This window comes from Silene latifolia, chromosome 3 (genome assembly GCF_048544455.1).
Source record: "Silene latifolia isolate original U9 population chromosome 3, ASM4854445v1, whole genome shotgun sequence".
NCBI lineage: Eukaryota > Viridiplantae > Streptophyta > Magnoliopsida > Caryophyllales > Caryophyllaceae > Silene > Silene latifolia.
In genome coordinates this window covers 97,137,109-97,145,200 of record NC_133528.1, presented here as the reverse complement: position 1 = coordinate 97,145,200, position 8,092 = coordinate 97,137,109, and the positions used below count along the sequence as shown (strand labels likewise).

The 8,092-nt window shown below is 37.6% G+C and overlaps 1 non-coding gene across 1 annotated transcript; it reads right to left on the bottom strand.

The window, feature by feature from the left end:
* Positions 1-7,632: 7,632 nt before the first annotated feature.
* Positions 7,633-7,739, bottom strand: LOC141650794 (small nucleolar RNA R71). Its single transcript, XR_012546809.1, has one exon. It is a non-coding gene; the product is annotated as a small nucleolar RNA R71 (small nucleolar RNA).
* Between the last annotated feature and the right edge of the window lie 353 nt (positions 7,740-8,092).

The window sequence follows — 8,092 nt, the reverse complement described above, 5'->3', positions numbered from 1 at the left end:
TTCGTGTTCAGATTGATAATCAATGAAGTGTTGGAATGTGGTAATCGTGAGCGTGAAAATAATTACGAAATTATGATATTTACCTAGGTGGATGTTGAATGATGTGCTGATAGTACTATTATGTCTAGTGATATGCGGTTATGTGATCCCAAAGCCATGCTAGTATAGTCTTGTGATAGTAATAAGAAACACTATTGAATTGCATGTTTCTAGTCATAGCAATCGTGATTAGATTTAAGGAGTAGATCGAGATGCAACGGGATTCTATGGGGTAGATGTTACGAAGGTATACAGTGTGAGATTTAAGTTAGGATGAGTTAGTATCGATAGTGTGGTTGTAAGAGCTTGGGACATAGTAGATGAATGACCTAGTGCTGAAACACGTTTGTTTGATTTTACTCCCTAAGTGATCTTGCTGTCATTTCTTTTCTGTTAATCCCCTATGGATGAAAATTTTGTGAGAGATAGCCTCGTGAGTCAGTGTCCATTTGGCGTTGGTTTCATGCTTATATGATATACGGATTAGGAGTAATAAATATTTTAGTGGGCTATGGTCAGGAAGTTCCTGTGCAGTGATGTTTTGACCAATGATTTTGTAAAAATCCTCATTTAAATTGTATTGCTAATTTTTGCATAATTCCAACTCCATCGATCAGAAGATTCGCATATGTTTTCAAATTGTTAAGCCACGAAAATTCTTGATGTTTCTATATTAAATGGTACGTTTTGCAAACTGACCCAAGTTTCGAACCAATTGCCGTCACATACTTATTTGGAACAACTGAGTTGTAAAATGCTTTAAAAATGAAATTCTTGTGCTTTAGACATAATTCTTTTCCCCTGTGTTTTTAGCTCTCGGTATGTTATAAAAAGTAATCTAACTCAAGTATTCGTTGGACAGTTATTTATTTGTGATTTTCGAAAGTTACAACGTGAATCATGACTTGTAAAATGTGCGTACTATGTGAGTTTTCATATAATTGTTTGGTTATTTCCTGAGCCTTATTAATGTGATCTTATAACGTTTTATATGATGATAGTAGCATGCATGTTCAGTAGTTATGTATCTTAACAGGCGATAAAAAAAATTAAAGTCTAGTTGATAACATTGTTGGCATGATAGCGTGAGTAAAAATTGGATAGCTTAAATTGATTCTTAATCAAGGGTGAAATATGTTATACGAGTCCAGTTGTTGCATATTTTATGTATGTTTGGCATGTTGTAATATCTCTAGTATGTTCATCATATGTGCATGGTGGTCGGATATATATATAAATATAAAACTATGTTCTCATATCTTGGTAAAGTTGATGGCGTTAAAAGTTAATTTGATTGTTCTAATATACTCGCATTAATAATTATAATAATTATGTCCAAATGTTCACACATGTAGGATGCATCTAAGTTCTAATGTCTTTCATATGAGTTGTGTGCCAATAGTTATATTTATTACTTTCATCACATTAAACTATTTCAGTTGGACCTAAAACTATAACATGATAATACACAAGGTTGTTTTTCCTTATTGAATATGTTCGTTATTATATTTTCATAAAATGCTAAAGTGATTCTTGCAATTGTATGGGTGTGATATAAAGGAAACTGTTTGATATAACATGACAATTGGCATATCTATATTCTCGAGTCGTTACTATCAATTATATTATAATAAAAATCGTCATGATAACTATGTTGGCAATTATAATGGGATAACTCTTTTGATGATTCACATGATATGCATTGGTTTAAATGATAGTCATTATAGTTACATTTAATTGAGCCTACGAGTTGCCTAATTATTCAATCATGCAAATCAGAGAAGTTGTTCAAGTTGCTAATCTTTTATCATAGCTAGTGTTCTACAAAGTATATGATGGCAAATGTATATGTTTAAACTATTTATACAATATCTCTTGTTTTGCTTTGAGAATGAATTATACTAAGTTCTTTGGACACAATTGAATGATATGGTTGCTAAAATGTGAAACATAGGGTGATATGGAAGTAATGTTGTCGTTGCCATAGATCATATGTAGTTACTTTTATTGGGAAACATGTTTTCAAAATTGATATCGTGCAAACAATTTTTATAATTTAAAGTTTGAATTATGGGTATGTTGTTAGATTGCTTAAATTCATCGACCTAATTCGTGACCTAAACCAGTGAGTGAGTAAAGGGTTGAATGGACGTGTCAATAAGGTCCTGTGATTGTGATAGATAGTAGTGGTAGATCTATTTCTGTGATATGTTTACAAATGTGAGAAGTTCTTAAATTGTTTTGTTGATTTTGCTCTCGCTTGTTCATAGTCTATAATTGATCATCAAATTTGTTTAGTTGTGAAACCGTGTAAACCTTGGTTCTTTTCTTGTTATTCTTTAGTTTGATGTTGTGTTTTTAAGTTAGGCATAAGCTAGTAATAAATGTTACTTGTTGACAACCAGTTAATTCCATAATAGAACCTTGTTTCGACCTTAACGTTAATGCGCAATCTGTTATCATATGTTCTTCCTGTCACATGTGGTTGATAATGATTTTGTTGCATATGTATATGAAAATTGAAAAGAGGTTACGAGGACGTAACCATGTTTTTAGTTGGGGAGGATTGTAAAATCTTGATGCTTAATTTGCACTTGTTTGCAGATTATAGTTGACCAAGTAGATGTTTCGTTGTGGGGTACCTATGCAAATGAGTTCTATAGGTGTTGTTTCTACTTCTGTTAGTTGGTTGATGTGTAAAAGGAGAGTATAGTTAAACTACTGGTATTGAGTTATGAGTTGTGGGGCCTTTGTGCCGAGTTATGTTTACGGTCCAGTGTGATCATGGTTATTGAGTTACTTGAGTTCGAGATCGGAATTTAGATGGAAGACGACGGTGTTCTCAGACGATTATTTAGTTGTTATGCATTTGTGTTCTCAGGTAGTTATTAGTTGTAGTTAGTTGGGTTAAGTGAAAATGAGTTAAACTTCGGGACGAAGTTTATTTTTTTTTTAGGAGGGCAGAATGTAACATTTCGTGTTTGTTATGTTTAATTGATGTGTCAAAAGTGTGTGTTAACTGTGTTAGAAATGCGTGACGTCCGTATGTACGATATAGTGTACCCTTCTGAGGTTTGAGTACGGGAGCGAACTTCGGGACGAAGTTCATTTTAAGGGGGGAAGACTGTAATACCCCGCATTTTATATAATCGAGTAAACGGATATTTTTATATATTAATTATTATGTATTTTTTTTATATTACCAAATTATGTCGGGATAATAGTTGAGTCGAGTTAATTGTTTAGTCGTGTTGATATCGTAAAATCGAGTTGTTGCATAAGTTATCTGAGACGGGTTTATATGGTATTCGAGACGTGAGCTAAACCATTTACCCTCGACCCATTTGGGTTTACCCAATATCATGTTTAACCCAATTAACCCAACACCCAACATCTTTCTCTAACCTAAGTTTTAACCTAATTTTACCCTAGCAACACCTCAACCCGCCTCCCTCCTTCACCAACACCAAAACATCTGATTTCGCGCATAGAGAGGGAGAGAGAGTGGCCGTGGGTGTTGTCAGCGAAGCAAGGAAGAGATAGGGACTGTTGTCGACGGCCGTGGGTGGCCCTGGTGGCGGTTGTGGTGGCGGAAACAGGTAAGAGTCAACCCCTTTCCTCTGTTTTCAGTTTTATGTCGGGTTTTTGGTGGGTTGTTTCGTGTCTTATAATGGCGTCTAGGGTGGTTGTTGACGGGGTATAGGGAAAGGGTGGTTAGTGACGAGGTCAGTGGTGGTGGTTATGGTGGTTTTGAGTGGTGATGGTGGCCGTGAAAGGCGGCTTTGACAGGGGTAGACAAACGGGTTAACAGGTGCGGTTTCAGGCGAGTTTAGTGATTAGATTTGGGCTGGCGCCACCGTGGACTAGGGGGAGGTCGAAACGGTGGCGCCATGTCGTCTGGACTCGTGGGCTGACGGTGAGCAGCACGGTGGTAGTTGGGCAGGGATACGGTGTTGGTTGCGGTGGAGGAAAGGAGAGAAACAGTGGGTGTTGGGGAGGCACGGCGTGGAACCAGGCCAAAAGAAGGCCACGGTCTGACTCGCCGGCGAGAGTCGACCGTCGTGGGGGTGGTCCTTGGTGGTGGGGTTGAAGTGGGGGACTGACCTGGTGGTTGACACGGTGGTGAGGTGGTGCGTGGTGGTGCGTGAGTGCGTGTGAAGGGGGGTAGTGCGATGACGGGCTGTTTTTGTTTTGTAGCGGGTTTTATTAGTTAATCATTATATTCGTTAATCGGTCGTACTTTTAATTAATTGATTTAATTTCCGAGTATCTAAAATAAAATAATAATTAATAATAGTTAAATGATTGGAGACGGGTTTCGAGTCGGGATTGTTGAGTTGTTCAATGTTTGATTCGGATTCTTTCAATCTTATAATTCATTTAATTATCATATTAATTATCCAATTTATTTTCCGAGTCAGTTACATAATTCAAGTCGGGTTTTGTATCGGGTTTGTTGAAATAGAAAAGTTACTATATCGGGAAAGTTTCCATTTTGGGAAATGTCCATATTTAGTAGTTAGTAATTATTATTATTATTATAATTGTTTTAGGTGACGAATTCGTGAAGGATTGATAATCAAATTCATTGCTTTATTTCTGGACTGCTTAACTGCTTAATTGGATTTGCTGGCACTATGAGGTAGGGAAATACACTTGTCTTATTATCGTCGTTGTTGAGTTGTGTTGACTTGATTCCTGGTTGTTGACTTACGTTATGATTTATATACGGGAAGTGATTGACTGAATTATCGTATTGAGTATGATATCACAACATCGGGTAACTGGCATGACTTTGTGATTTATCAGTTCGGTGATTTATATACATATTGCATTGCATTAATTACTGTTGAGCATTTCATATGCATTGGAGGTGGAGGATGATGATGTGATATGGTGTGGTGATGATGAGGTTGTGATAAGGCCCAGGCGGGTTCTGCAGGACTTGCCCTGGTGTCCTCAACAAGGAAATGGCGGATCGGCTACGGTCGATGTATATAGTCTACCGGGGATCGGTATGGCTGGGTTGTCCGGGTTATGAGTTATGAGATATGAGTTATGAGAAATGAGTTATGATATATGAGTTGAGGTGGAGATGGAGGTGACGGAGGAGCATGCATAGCATATTTTTGTTGTTTCATTGTTTTCCCTACTCAACCTCGTGGTTGACCCTGTGTATTCGTGAACACCTGTGATGAACCATAATGGGGAGCAGATTTGACAGGTACTAAAGATTAGCTGACTTGGGAGCTATGGGATGCGTGAGGACTTGGCCAATCTACCTAGAAGTCTAGACCACATAGAAGATTTTATCACTTAATTTATTTTCCGCTGCGGGTTGTATTTATCTTATATTAGGTATTAGTTGGATAATTTGTAATAAACACGTAATCGTTAAGTTTTAAGTTAAAGTACTTTGGTATTGTTGTACTTTGTTATTCACTCCCTCGGGAAACCGAGATGGTGACAGTCCGGTTTATTGGGGAATGTCTTGCTAAAGGCTCCTTCATAAACCGGGGTGTTACAACCACAATCCGCCCGTCCACCCGAAGAATCCGCTCGTCCAAAACCACGACAATCCGCCCGTCCCGTGCCCTGGACGCTCGGATTGTGTGACAGCTAATCCGTCTTCTACTTGTTCAATGAAGGATGCACATATTTTTCAAAGACCGGCGAAAAGGAGACCGGAGTCTCTCTTGAGACCGGCGATTCCTCAAGGATTTAATCGTCATTTAAGCCCTTAGTAAACCCTAATTTATGTACCTAATCCCCACTATAAATACCCCATTAGTCTAATTAGCTAATCATGTTCTTCATATCAATTTTTAGTGTAGTTTATATCAATCAAATCTCTCTTTAATCTTGTAATCAACTTTTAATCAAGTCTTAATACAAATCTCATTTCCTTAATCTCTCTTTTGTTCATCTTTTATTTTGGGTAATTGAAGATTATTTGGGTTATTATTGGGAGATTGACAACCTTCCAATCAATCATCAAGTACTTCTATTATTCTTTGCTTTATTATTGGAATCATTAGTAGGTATAATTCTCTTAATCCCTTTTTAATTATTGTTAATCATTTTCATTTATTCATCATGTTTTACTTTGTTGGTATGATTGACAACCTTGCTAGCATGTTCAACATGATAATGAGTGAGTAGTTTCCTTAACTAGGGTTAATGGGTAATTAGGGAAAACCAACATGGGGGATGATTCATGCTTAAATTAATATGTTTTCATAGTTTATTTGCTTGCTTGTTGTGATCTCAACTTATGCACATGTTATGTTTGATGAAATGCGAGCCTATAAATCCTTGTATTTTTTACCCATCACCTATCTTTTCAATGAGACTTGTAAGACATAAACCAACTCGAGTCTCATTAGACCATGCATATAGTTGAGTAGGGAAGATTAAGTCGACTTGTAGGTATTGTACAATCTAATCGATTCGGCTCCGGGACCCAAACTTTCCTAGGATTGTAAGATATAAACCAACTCGATCCATCACAACAATAATTGCTTGCTTATAATTTGAGAATATGTTTGTATGATCAATTCCCATGAATCCCCTATCACCCCATGACACCCTAGTGCCTTTTATCAATTGTTTACATCCCTTTTTAATCATCTTGCTTGTTTACTTTCATTGCTATTTAGTTGAGTGATCTTCTATTCAAACCCCAAATTGTGACACCCCTAGACACCGCTAGTTGCAATTGAAAATCTCATCTCAATTCCCGTCCCTTGGGATCCGACCTTTACTTGCCTCTTTACTAATTGTAGAGTTGTTTGTGGAGTTATAAATAGTGTTTTGGTCTAGGTGCTCCTAACGACAAGTACCGAAAACTAAACCTCTCAAGAGAGTCCGACCAAAAATGGCGCCATTGCCGGGCACGGTGTTTACTTGATTTAGATTTTCTTAAATTGTTATTAGTTGTGTCTTTCTTTGCCTTGGGGAAGTAAAACTCCTCAAGGTTTGTTCTAATTATTTTCGAGTTGTTTGATATTTTGCATGTCTAGAAGATCACAAGGTAACTTGTTACCCTTTGATCACGAAATTGAAAGGACTTTGACAAACAATAGAAGACTTGCTAGAAGAACTTTTAGAGGTATTGGTGAGGTTGTAGATATTCAACCAAACACTATTAAGTTCATCAACCCTTTTGCAAGATAAGGTGAGGAGAACCCAACACAAAATCCAACACAAAATCAACCCACAATGCCTAAATTTTCATCACATTCCGTACCAACCGAGGAGAACCTACCCAATGGTACTCCCACACCACAACATTTACCTGGAAATTTTATTGCCAAATCCGCATTTATCCAATTAGTCGAAAGAAGCCAATTTGGAGGGATTCCTAGTGAAGACCCTCACTCTCACATGGAGACTTTTTGTGACTATTGTGATGCGATTTCTCAAACCGGTATAACTCAAGACCAAATTCGATGGGTCTTATTTCCTTTTTCTCTAATTGGCACCACAAAACAATGGTTGAAAGGCCTTTATAAGGCTACTCTCGGAATTGATTCTTGGAAGAAGTTGGCTCTAGCTTTCTACAAAAAGTTCTACCCACCGGAAAAGACTAACATGCTAAGAGCTCAAATTACGGGCTTTAAGCAAAGAGATAAAGAATCTTTGTATGAAGCTTGGGAGCGGTTCAAGGGAATTTGTCGCTCATGTCGTCATCATGGACTTAGCGAGTGGTTCTTGGTTCAACAATTTTGGAATGGTCTTTATGATGACTCAAGAAACATTCTCAACATGGGATCAAATGGCATGTTCACTGAAGTTGACGACAATCAAACTTGGAACAAGATTGAGGAAATGGCGGTCCATAACTCACAATATAGTAGACCTCGCAAGGCTACTAGGGGAGGAAAGCATGAAGTGGACTCCATTACTCAATTGGGTGCTCAACTTAGTGCTCACATTGATACCATCAACTTGAAGTTTGAAAAAGCTATGGCTAGACTTGAAGAAGCCTCAAAATCACCAAAGCATCATGTCAATGCCATGACGGCATCTTCATCAATCCCAAGTGGGATAT